The sequence below is a fragment of the Amblyomma maculatum genome, chromosome 1, assembly GCF_055883805.1.
Source record: "Amblyomma maculatum isolate TAMU_Amacu chromosome 1, ASM5588380v1, whole genome shotgun sequence".
Classification (NCBI taxonomy): Eukaryota; Metazoa; Arthropoda; class Arachnida; order Ixodida; family Ixodidae; genus Amblyomma; species Amblyomma maculatum.
This window is the reverse complement of record NC_139344.1, coordinates 176,618,123-176,630,220: the sequence shown is the minus strand read 5'-3', so window position 1 is coordinate 176,630,220 and position 12,098 is coordinate 176,618,123. Positions and strand designations below refer to the sequence as shown.

Here is a 12,098-nt window from a genome sequence, read left to right as displayed (position 1 = left end):
AGAAACGCGTTAAATGTTCAAAAATGTATTCTTTTCAACAGTTTCACTCCAGGCTGTCAAAGCAGGCGGACGTTGATAAAACAGTTGAGCACTCCAGTCTTTAGAAATCTGTACAATCACCTTCAGTTTGTAAAATTATTGGAATAGGTCACTTTCCGATCGCTGGGACATAGACCCTCATGACAGCGCTGTCACGTGAATAAGGACCACACCAGGCCGAAAGCTTGTCTCATATAACATAGCTAACCAAGGTATACCTTACTACAGCATTGTGTTGATTTTCATGGTGCCTAAGCGACTAATGCTGCCATGCACCAAGAACAAAATTTAATGTATTTATTTTGTGTGTAATGACTAAAATGTTCTTTAGGATGTAGCTTGTTTAGGAACATTTTAGGAAACCAAAAATGCAGGAAATTTGCACGTCTCTCCTAGGATCATGCTGGGATGGAAATGGATCTGTTGGAAATTGTACAAAATGTTTCCTCTTTTCTCGACTCTGGCGCATGTGTAAGATATGGTTTATTGTTAGTTCATCTCCACACTCCTTGCATATTGGTTTGTCCTCTTTCATAAGTATGAAGCTGTGTGTGAGGTTTGGGTATGTGTTTTGTGAAGATGACCTAAAATGTCCTCCATGTTGTGTTTTTGATTACTGCATGATTTCCATTCCTTAATGACAGGTTTGACAAGTATAGCTTGTAGTTTATTTCAATGTTTCAAAAATCCTGCCATTTCACTCTCACTTTTCTTTGTACAAGCTTCTTGGTATCTTCATGCAGCATATTCACCCTCTGTAATTTAGCATTGCATCAAGGTAACCTGGTTATTTCTTTTCACCCTTCAAGACTACTGTCCCGATTTCATAAAGTTTCTGACGACAGGAACTCCTTGGAAGTCATAGAAATAAATGAGATCCACAATCATGAGCTATCTAGGGTATGCATATACATGTCCATCGCTCAGTGGAATGGCGTCAGCACGCTGTTAGAACAGGTCTTGAGATAACAACAACCATTGTCTGAGGTGGTCCTTTAATGGGCATTGAAATGCTATGTAACTACAGGTACTGATAGAACTCTTGATCATGTTATGTGATGATGCGATCCTTGCATGAATATAGGTATACATTTCAGAATCTGCAGTGCACCACTTAACCATTTGCCACCAGTTTGTGTGAAAATGTATTTTTCATGCATGTTAACCAGTGTTTAACAGATGACCCCTGTGCACAAGCCAAAAGTGCCACGAGCCAAATGTCACGAGGCCACACGACATGGCAGGAGCTGTTAAGCCAAGCTTACAAAGTTATATTTGAAATATTTCATCTTCAACGTTTCAGCTCCAATTAAGAAAGGTTGAGGCTTACAGAGGTCTATGCCAGGTTGTCTATCACCTAACAGGGCAGCCTACGACCGTATGCTAATGAGTATATCTGAGATAACAGACATGAATTAAGGAATTAGTAGTAATGTTTGTAGCAAAGGGCATGTAAATTAACGAGAATCCGCAGTGGGATCTGCAGACAAGAACCATTAACGCTGGCACACCATACCCTTACAGGTGGAGATTAGGAGTCTCCTTAATTTTTTGTCTGCTCAAAGCTTGTCATTTCCTTCGTTCTTCCAGATGAGGAAGATGTGAAAATGATAGCATCTAAAATGCCAGAGACCATCGTTAACAAGGATGCTGATCCCAACAGCGTAAAAAGGAATTTCAGAAAAGATGGGTGACTAGTAATGCTGGCAACAGTTGAAACTAAGTGGAAAGGCATGAAATTGAAATGCAACATATGCAGAGATATGTTGCGAGACGACCAGTCTGTGGTGTGCGACATCTGTCTTCGTTAGTTCCATCAAGTGATTGGCCAAAGCAGATGGGGCTTGTGGTTTTGTGATAAGTGCAGTGTAGTAGCATAGATGCAACCTTGCCCATTAATAATTCGAGTGGAGTAAGTGCATTGTTTTGTTTTGTTCATGGTTTCCATGAAAACATTATGAGAAATTTTTTCCTAGAGAATGTTTGCTGAAATGTGAATATAATGTGCAATAAAACTAGTGTTTTATTGCACATTATATTCTGTTTACTTTTCCTTGTATACATTAGTTCTATGAAGAAAACCACAGGCTAGAAAGAAATGTAATGGCATGCATTTTGATACTTGGCCCCGTTGTGCTGGCTCAGTAGTTAGAGTGCTTGGCTGCTGAACCCAAAGATGCAGATTTGGTTCCAGCCACAGCAGGGACATTTTAATAGAGGCGAAACAATAGGCCGTCATGCACCGTGCGGTGTCAGTGCATGTAAAAGAACGAAGTGTCTAAAGGTACGTCCGACGTATCCATTCGATTCTCGTAAAGATACGGCGGACGTCGATATACATGGCTCATGGCTGTATGCACGTCGAGCGCGGCCACCCGGACATTCCGCTCGCTACGCGTGAATGGATATCAGCTATCCGCGACTCTCGATGAGGTGCTACGAAGAGTGCATCCGTTCGGTCTTCTCTCAGGGTTGTGTACGGCAAGCATCGCTGTCTCGCACATAGCTGCAGGCGATGCTACGTACTGCACCAGCTCTACGTCAGCTGGCATCGAGATACGCACATTCACGAGCAGCTTTCGCTTCGCACTAAACTATCACCTCGATCTGCCCGTAATGCGAGCGAGCTATTCCTAGCATTTACGCTGTCTTAGGTCCTGCATCGACCACCGAAGATCTAGCGCCGGCACAACACACACACACCTCGCCGTGCAGAACATTCGGCAGTCCAAAGTATGTATGTGAAATGGCATTATGCTCGTTCCTCTTAGCAGACCGAGGAAAAAGGATGTTTCTAGCTAAATTATTCGTTTAAATTCTACCTCAGAGCCGTGGCAGAAGACATGCCGAATCTACTAGAGGCCTGCGCTGCTACTGCGGCGAGCTGCACATCGACTCGTCGAGGCGAAGACCTACTGCACCGCACCGCAAGAGTGCACAACCGGAAAGCCGGAAGCGCGAGAGATCCGAATTCCCTGTGAACAGCAATGTTCTTTGCTATTTAGGGGAAGACTAGACTAAAGTGCTTAGCCTGCATCTTTTTCTTGTCGTTGAATTTTGCGTACATGTAGTTTAAACCCCCGCATGCTCGAAGTTAGCCTGACCCGACTGAACGGCCGCGCAGCTTTGAAACGATCGGGATCGATATGCATGCATCGCCGGACTTAGGTACGCGGTAGAAAATGTGCGCTGCACATTTCGTTGCCGAAGCTGACTCTTGGAATTTTGCAGAGTGCGCCATGCAAGTGATCGTTGCTACAACCACGCATCTATGTTCCAAAGGCTGGCCTACCCCGAGGCGCATAAATGTTCAACCGTGGACGTATCAATGATCGAAGAGAGGACAGATTTTCACAATATTGGGCGCGAAATCGATAGCTACCAGTGCTCAGTGTTAGAGAAATTCTGCCTTGATCATGCGCAATTCAGTGTTTCAGGTGTGGTCAGTAGCTATAAGTTTGAACAGTTCGCCTGTAAAGTCAGCGGCGCCAGCGATGGACCGGCGAAGCGATTTTCCACGCTACACCGCTGTCTTGCTAGAAAGCCTACCTAGGCGGCGTTTGACATTCAGCAGCTGTTTTTGGGCCCCGTAATTGAAAGCAACGCCTTCAGAAATGCGTTAAATGCTCAAAAATGTATTCTCTTCAACAGTTTCACTTCAGGCTGTCAAAGCAGGCGGACGTTGATAAAACAGTAGAGCACTCCAGTCTTTAGAAATCTGTAGAATCGCCTTCAGTTTGTAAAAGTATTGGAATAGGTCACTTTCCGATCGCTGGGACGTAGACCCTCATGACAGCGCTTTCACGTGAATAAGGACCACACCAGACCGAAAGCTTGTCTCATATAACATAGCTAACTATACCTTAAAGCATTGTGTTGATTTTTATGGTGCATAAGCGACTAATGCTGCCATGCACCAAGAACAAGGTTTAATGTACTTATTTTGTGTGTAATGACTAAAATGTTTTTTAGGATGTAGCTTGTTTAGGAACATTTTAGGAAACCAAAAATGCAGGAAATTTGCACGTCTCTCCTAGGATCATGCTGGGATGGAAAGGGATCTGTTGCAAAATTGTACAAAATGTTTCCTCTTATTTTCTCGACTCTTGCGCACGTGTAAGATATGGTTTGTTGTTAGTTCATCTCCACACTCCTTGCATATTGGTTTGTCCTCTTTCATAAGTATGAAGCTGTGTGTGAGGTGTGGGTATGTGTTTTGTGAAGATGACCTAAAATGGCCTCCATGTTGTGTTTTTGTTTACTGCATGATTTCCATTCCTTAATGACAGGTTTGACAAGTATAGTTTGTAGTTTATTTCAATGTTTCAAAAATCCTGCCATTTCACTTTAACTTTTCTTTGTACAAGCTTCTTGGTATCTTCATGCAGCATATTCACCCTCTGTAATTTAGCATTGTGTCAAGGTAACCTGGTTATTTCTTTTCATCACCTTTTAATCCTTGGAAGTCATAGAAATAAATGAGATCCACAATCATGAGCTATCTAGGGTATGCATATGTCCATCGCTCAGTGGAATGGTGTCAGTACGCTGTCAGAACAGGTCTTGTGGTAACAACAACCATTGTCTGAGGTGGTCCTTTAATGGGCATTGAAATGCTATGTAACTACAGGTACTGATAAAACTCTTGATCATGTTATGTGATGATGCGATCCTTGCATGCATATGGGTATACATTTCAGAATCTGCAGTGCACCACTTGACCATTTGCCACCAGTTTGTGTGAAAATGTATTTTTCATGCATGTTAACCAGTATTTAACAGATGACCCCTGTGCACAAGCCAAAAGTGCCATGAGCCAAATCTCACGAGGCCACACGACATGGCAGGAGCTGTTAAGTCAAGCTTACAAAGTTATATTTGAAATATGTTCTGGGATATTTCAGCTCCAATTAAGAAAGGTTGAGGCTTACAGAGGTCTATGCCAGGTTGTCTATCACCTTACAAGGCAGCCTACGACCGTATGCTAATGAGTATATCTGAGATAACAGAGACGTGAATTAAGGAATTAGTAATTATGTTTGTAGCAAAGGGCATGTAAATTAACGGGAATCCACAGTGGGATCTGCAGACAAAAACCATTAACGCTGGCACACCATACCCTTACAGGTGGAGATTAGGAGTCCCCCTAATTTTTTTTCTGCTCAAAGCTTGTCATTTCCTTCATTCTTCCAGATGAGGAAGATGTGAAAATGATAGCATCGAAAATTCCAGAGACCATCGTTAACAAGGATGCTGATCCCAACAGCGTAAAAAGGAATTTCAGAAAAGATGGGTGACTAGTAATGCTGGCAACAGTTGAAGCTAAGTGGAAAGGCATGAAATTGAAATGCAACATATGCAGACATATGTTGCGAGACGACCAGTCTGTGGTGTGGCGACATCTGTCTCAGTTAGTTTCATCAAGTGATTGGCCGAAGCAGATGGGGCTTGTGGTTTTGTGATAAGTGCAGTGTAGTAGCATAGATGCAACCTTGCCCATTAATAGTTGGAGTGGAGTAAGTGCATTGTTTTGTTTTTGTAAGATGTTCACGGTTTCCATGCAAACATTATGAGAATTTTTTTCCTAGAGAATATTTGCTGAAATGTGAATATAATGTGCAATAAAACTAGTGTTTTCTTGCTATTTACTTTTCCTTGTATACATTAGTTCTGTGAAGAAAACCACAGGCTAGAAACAATGTAATGGCATGCATTTTGATACTTGGTCCCGTTGTGCTGGCTCAGTAGTTAGAGTGCTTGGCTGCTGAACCCAAAGATGCAGATTTGGTTCCAGCCAGAGCAGGAGCATTTCAATAGAGGCGAAACAATAGGCCATCATGCACCGTGCGGTGTCAGTGCATGTGAAAGAACCCCAGGTGATCGAAATTATACCGGAGCCCTCAACTATCGTGTTCCTCACAGCCGTAGTTATTTTGGGATGCTAAACCAGGTATATATCACATCATACTCTGAGTAAGATGCTATTCAAGGTCAATTAATCATACACTAAATGATCAGTTTTTTTCTGCATGGTACAACAGCTGTTGTACAATTTTACTTTAGCCTTCATGAAGAATATCACACTGGCTCCGCATGGCCTTCTGTTGACCCTTGATATGCGTCACAATCACACACCCGAGTATGTATTTGTCTAAGGGCACCTATGCATGCAAGGAGGGGACCGTTACTTTCCATTTGTCAGAACTGAAATGCACGATCCACATCATTTCTGTAATTCAACTGCCTGCTATTTGAACTGTCCAGCACTGATGCAAGTTTCAAAGAACTGCAATTAGCAAATTAATCCAAGCAGGAAACCATGCCAAGAACTGCTTCGGTTTCATCTTTAACAACTGTTTGAGAACTAAAATTAGCCAAATGTTGCAAAACATAGACGAGAGGTAACAAAATCTAAAAAACAATGCAACCTACCTGTGGCATGTAGAGTTTCACATCCTAAAGTGAGATATGTAGCTATGAAAAATACCGTAGTGGAGAGCTCTAGACTAATTTGACTGCCCGGCTTTGTACTTTGCGTTGACATCTTGCAGGAAACAGAAGCATTTGCATTTCACCTGCACCAAAGTGCGGCTGCCATCACTGGCATTAAACATCACGACCTTGGGGCAAGTAGCCGAACGTGCCACTAAGATGTCGCAGCGTCTACGTACATATGCTATACACGTCAACCTTTCTAGCATTAAAGCTGTCACATGCATGGCAGATATTCATGTTCAGCTTTGGACTGACAAGTTTAAAAGTGTACTATTTGTTTTTTTTCTAGCATGAAAAACAAAGGAAACTAAGGAAAAACGAAAAAAAAAATGAACATATGTTGAAAAAGCACTAGTCATTGACACATAAAGCATATTCGTTCCTTTATTAATGATAAAGTGGCCTTCAACAATAGTACAAAGCCTGAACATTTAGGAAGGTGCTGTGCCAGGCAGCTATTTTACAGAAACCTGAACCATTTCACCTGTAGTAATGCGCATCGGCGGTGTGGGCTAGGCACTTATTTTTCGGTCCACTCCAACATGCGAAAACTGTATCATGTGCATTCCCATTTTCCGAGTTTTGAGCTCTGTAGTGCAGGCTAACAAATTGCCGATGACTTATTTTCGTCTGATTCTTGCACAGCGCGTGTAAATAAATTACCACTGCACCTAATAAACACTGACATGCACGTGCAACATCGCCGATCATAAACGGACACACTGATGTCCGTCTGGACATCGGCGCACTCATCACAGCACTCTTCGTAGTCTCACACAGCACTCTAGTAGGACGTAATCCGTACATCACAGCATCTCACGGTAAGCACAAACCACACCTACAACAAACACGAATGACGCGATGCTTGGGCTAGAGACACGCCGGCGGCACCTAGCTTTTTCAGCGCCGCTTGTGTATGTACTACGTGGAACCTGCAGCACCAAACTTCAATGCGAGCAGAAAGCGATGCGTTACGTGACGCATCTCATCACAGATGAAAGTGAGCAAACTTTGAAGAATCAAAACTACATAACGACCGTCGTAGACGTTAATCCACATGATAACGAGGACCAAATGAGCGGGCCGCAGGCTGGCCGTCAACACTGCGATTACATGCGCTTGCGCTCTGGTCGTGCTTGCCACCCTGCCGCGGTCCAACCAGTCCAACTCACGTAAACCTATCATCATGCCATCACGTAGTATATCACCCATTCTAGGCACTATTCTTGCCACTGTACTACTCTTTGTAATTTCACATTTCACGCATGCAGTATGTAGTACCGTAGTACATACTTCTTGCACCTCGCACGTACACCTCATACAAACTTCGATTTGGCTACATATGGCTACCATGTTGTTGCTACAACCACATCTGGGGATCTCGGATCCGTCCGGCTTTCCCGACGGATCCCAAGGCCCATATCGGAGAAAAATGCGTTGGGTCCGTCGGAAGAACCCTACCGATCGGGTCCGTCCGCCGTACCTCTGAAAAATATTTCCCGGATCCGTCCGTCGTATCCCGAAGAAAAACGCACCGGGTCCGTCGGACGTACCTTTGAGACCATTGATCGGGTCCGTCCGACGTACCTTTAGCCACAGCCAACATTATTTCCACCGAAAAGGAGCTCCTCATCTCCCGCCCCCGGCACGCAGGCCGGGGAGCGTATATCTGATCCCAACAAATGGATGCGGCGCAAGGAGGGAAAAGAAGATGGAGAGTGAGAAGAGGCCGTCGGCTGGCTGTTACGAGCTGCGGCCGGCACCCCCATTCCACGCTAGCGACACGACCCGTGGGCTTCGGCGCCCGTGTCGTTGTGGCAGCGTGCGATGCGCGTTGTTGCGCGGATGTGTGTGCGTGCTATATTTGTGCCGCGAGTCTTCTCCAAAGACCGCATGAGGCTAGTCATCTTGTCTTGCCCCGGATGAACTAAATGCGATTTGTGCATTGATTCAATCGCTGGCGCACGGCCGCTCCACGAAACCCTTCGTGGCTCAGACACAGGTTTGTTACATACCGCTTACATGCAAATCGGCCCCGAAATGCGATCTATTTTATGAGGTAACCCAAGCCTTGTATTTCGGCAAGATCCCCACTAAGGTACGACTGTATTACTGACGCCGTCCGGTGAAGAAAAGACCTGCATTTAAAAAAAAAAAGCAAACCGTCCGCAGCTGTGCTTTCTGACCACCTCTACTGCGTGCAGACACGTTCCGCCGTGCATGCAGTGAGAATGATTTGTGCATTTCGCAAGGCGACAATGAAATGGAAGTGCGGAGATTAAAAGCACTTGACTGCTTTCGGGATGACGCGTTTTGTTCTACTGACAGTAATGTGCGGCTTCTGCAAGCTTTCAATTGTGAGTTCTGTTGTTGGAACTCTAAATGAAACAGTTGTGATTGACGTTTGATTATGTGTGAAGCATGAAATTCGTTACTCGTCCGCTTTCATGAATGACATGCACGCCCTTTTTTATTTGATCTTTGAAACCAATTTCAAAATTTGGAGATCGCCCGCACTACCATCAGAGGAAGTGACCTTTACAGTATGAAACATTGTTTTTGTGTGCTACTTTTTCGATAAATGACAGCCATGTGGCACTTTTCAGAACAATCTTGTTTGCGTTATGCCCCGTCGCCATCTGCTGCCTCTGACTGCACTCGCGAGTTTTGTTTCGTTTATATGGTCACTACACAGCGTAAATTTGTTGCTCTTATGGTGTGGTATAAGGTTCAACTTCTAAAAGCAAGTTTTTTTTTTTTTTTTTTTTTTTGCAAACAAAGTGAGTGATAAAAGTTTAATAACAATTTGTTGCTACAATATATTAATCCATTTCTCTCCGCCACCAGCCCAAAGTGCCATGTCTGGTGAAGGTATATGTCTAATACAGATCAGTTAAGCAAGACAGAATGCATGAAACAAAGTCAGTGACTGTTTTCACATAGAGGAATAGAGAAGAAGTAATTCATTTGTAGCCAATGTGCATGAAGCAAAAAAGGTACTATCATTGGCATGTTTTAACCTTTGCAGCATACTTGCGCTCTTGCTGCCCATGCAGCCACTAGTTGCTACTGTTACGATATGGACAAACTGTCCCGATGAACTAGAATTCTGGCAGGGATTATCCACAATCACTATAATATTTGGCTTTGCTGTGCCTTGGTTGTATAGTCCTTCCCCCTAGCAATAGCAACACACTTTCACCACTAGTACATCAAGTGAAAGTTGCTGGTTTGCATCATGCACCTTGCAGCAGCAACCTTGTGCCACTCTTAGGATAAATTAAATTTGAAGGGAATAAACACTGCATGTGATGAATAAGACACCAGTGGAGTGCACATCAATAGAGTGCCCAGATGTACCATTCACAATAGCATACTGCACCAGTGAAAACTGTCAAAAAGTGTGAGAAGCTCATAGCCAACTTTATTACAAGCGGAACTTATTTCAGCTCCATCATGTAATGAGTTGCAAGACGAGAAGCGAAACTTTTCCATAGACGTATTATCAATAGCGGTCTTTAGTTAGAATGTTGCAGTAAAGTGTTCACTTGGCACAAATGGTCTGAGGCTAAGGTTGATGGAAACTGCCTAGCCGGTGTCATCATCCAGAAGAGCCAGACTTTTTCCATGGCCATAGTGGAAAATGTGATGTGCTTCCGAGCTTTTCCTTTCCTACTTTTTTTACCCTTCTTTGTTTATACATAACTTAATTTTCGTTTTCAAATCAGTTTCATTGCTTCATTAACATACACCTGTATTTTTCACATTGAGAAAAAGATCCATGAGCAATTTCATTGCTTTAAAATATGGACCTCTGTTAAGAACTTATTCCTGCTTCATTTTTTCGCGTGCACCAAGCAAAAACCATTAAGCTCTGGTGTCGTAATTTCTGGATGCATAAACAATACTGCCCTACACTGTCACTATCTGCAAAAAAATCTGTTATTGTGTCCTGTAAAGCTGGAAAAAAGGTACAAAATTCTTGTGAAGCTCAAGTTGGCAGACAATCTCTGCATATTGTCGATTTCAATCATACTCCATGTCTGTCATCTTAAAGTAGAAGGGTATGAAAAGTGAACCAGATATGATTAACGCAGCCTTTTTGATATATTTTGTTCTCAGTGACTTATGAATACACAGCTTTCTAAATATATTTTCTGTCACATATGGCTCCTATAGCCAACATGATTAAATGGTTTAGAAGAATGACAATTTGGGCTAAATAGTGCATACTGTTCGAGACTGAAAATAATAGTGCTAAGAAGTGACACAAGAGAGAATGACGCAGGACGAGCGCTAAATTCATCTGACCTTTATTCACTGCCAAGGCAGCAAATATATAGAAATTTTAAGGCATGCGCATGAACAACAACACGACGCATCAAACAAACCGTTCAAGATATGTCATCTCGGTCTTGAAAAGGTGAACCGATGTACCACTCACACGCTTTCCCTCTCTTTCTTATGTAAAACGCCTCTTAAGACCTCGCGTGCCTTCAAATCTCTACTTCTGCCCAGAATCTTTATCTCATGAAGCCGTGGTTCACATATCTTTCAGTGCAGGCATATTTTTTTCCCCCAGCGCATGTTTTGCCGCTCGGTTGCACACGAAGCAATTTGCGCAATGCTGTGAAAGATGTGCACCACCTGGTTCTTTTTGTGATAGTGCATGTTCAGCTGCACTGTCATTCACGCAGCGCCTCGATTGGCCCACATAGGGTTTTCCGTAGGCCAGTGGTATTTCATATACTACTCCTATGCAGCACTTCACGTACTGCTTACCTTGTTTTTTGCTGCAGGCGCCCTCCTTTTCATTGCTCGCAATACGCGAGCATAATTGTGCAAGCTTTCGTGGAGCGGAAATTACGACAGGCATGCCATGTCGATTTGCAGCCTTTTTCACATTGTGCAGAACCCTGTGAACATAGGGTACCACTTCTGGTTTTACGCTTGGCTTTCTTGTCTCGCACAACTTTTTGAACATTACACATTTGGTTTTCCTTAGGAAGGCTTCAGCATCACCAGTGATTACCGAGCTTGGGAACCCCGCCATAGCAAATCAATCCACTTGCTTTTCAAAGCTCAACTGCATAGTATGTTCACACAACTTCATAAGAGCAGACCCAAGGCAGAGGTTAGCAATAGCGCGTTTCACAGTCTTTTAATGAGCCGAGGAATAAGGCAGCAGCTCCTTCCGTGCTCGAGGCGAGTATTGCCAACACACATGATGCTCGCCCAAGGTAATACTTAAATTCAAAAACTGAAAACATCCCCGCAAAGGGAGTTCATGGGTAAAACACAATCCCTCTGTCAAACTGAGTTTTAGGGCGCGGTCATTAAAGGCTAAAAAAATGTTAGCACAGAGGCTACGCAGGATCTGATGCAAGTCCTTTGTCTTTGTCGGTAAAAGCTGTTATCAAAAGATATGTCACACTCAGATGAAATTATAGCAGCTTCATAAAATTACTAATTGACACACCTGAGGAGTTCTGAAATCAACTGTGCCGCTACTCTCTATGGCATCCCTTACAGAAGTGAACAAAGGCATCATGGAACACAGAATA

General features: G+C 43.3%; 1 long non-coding RNA gene across 1 annotated transcript; it reads left to right on the top strand.

Moving 5' to 3' along the window:
* The first annotated feature begins 2,596 nt into the window (after window positions 1–2,596).
* LOC146204956 (uncharacterized) lies at window positions 2,597–5,688 on the top strand. Its single transcript, XR_014704096.1, has 2 exons — window positions 2,597–2,772; window positions 2,867–5,688. It is a non-coding gene; the product is annotated as an uncharacterized LOC146204956 (long non-coding RNA).
* The last annotated feature ends 6,410 nt before the right edge of the window (window positions 5,689–12,098 follow it).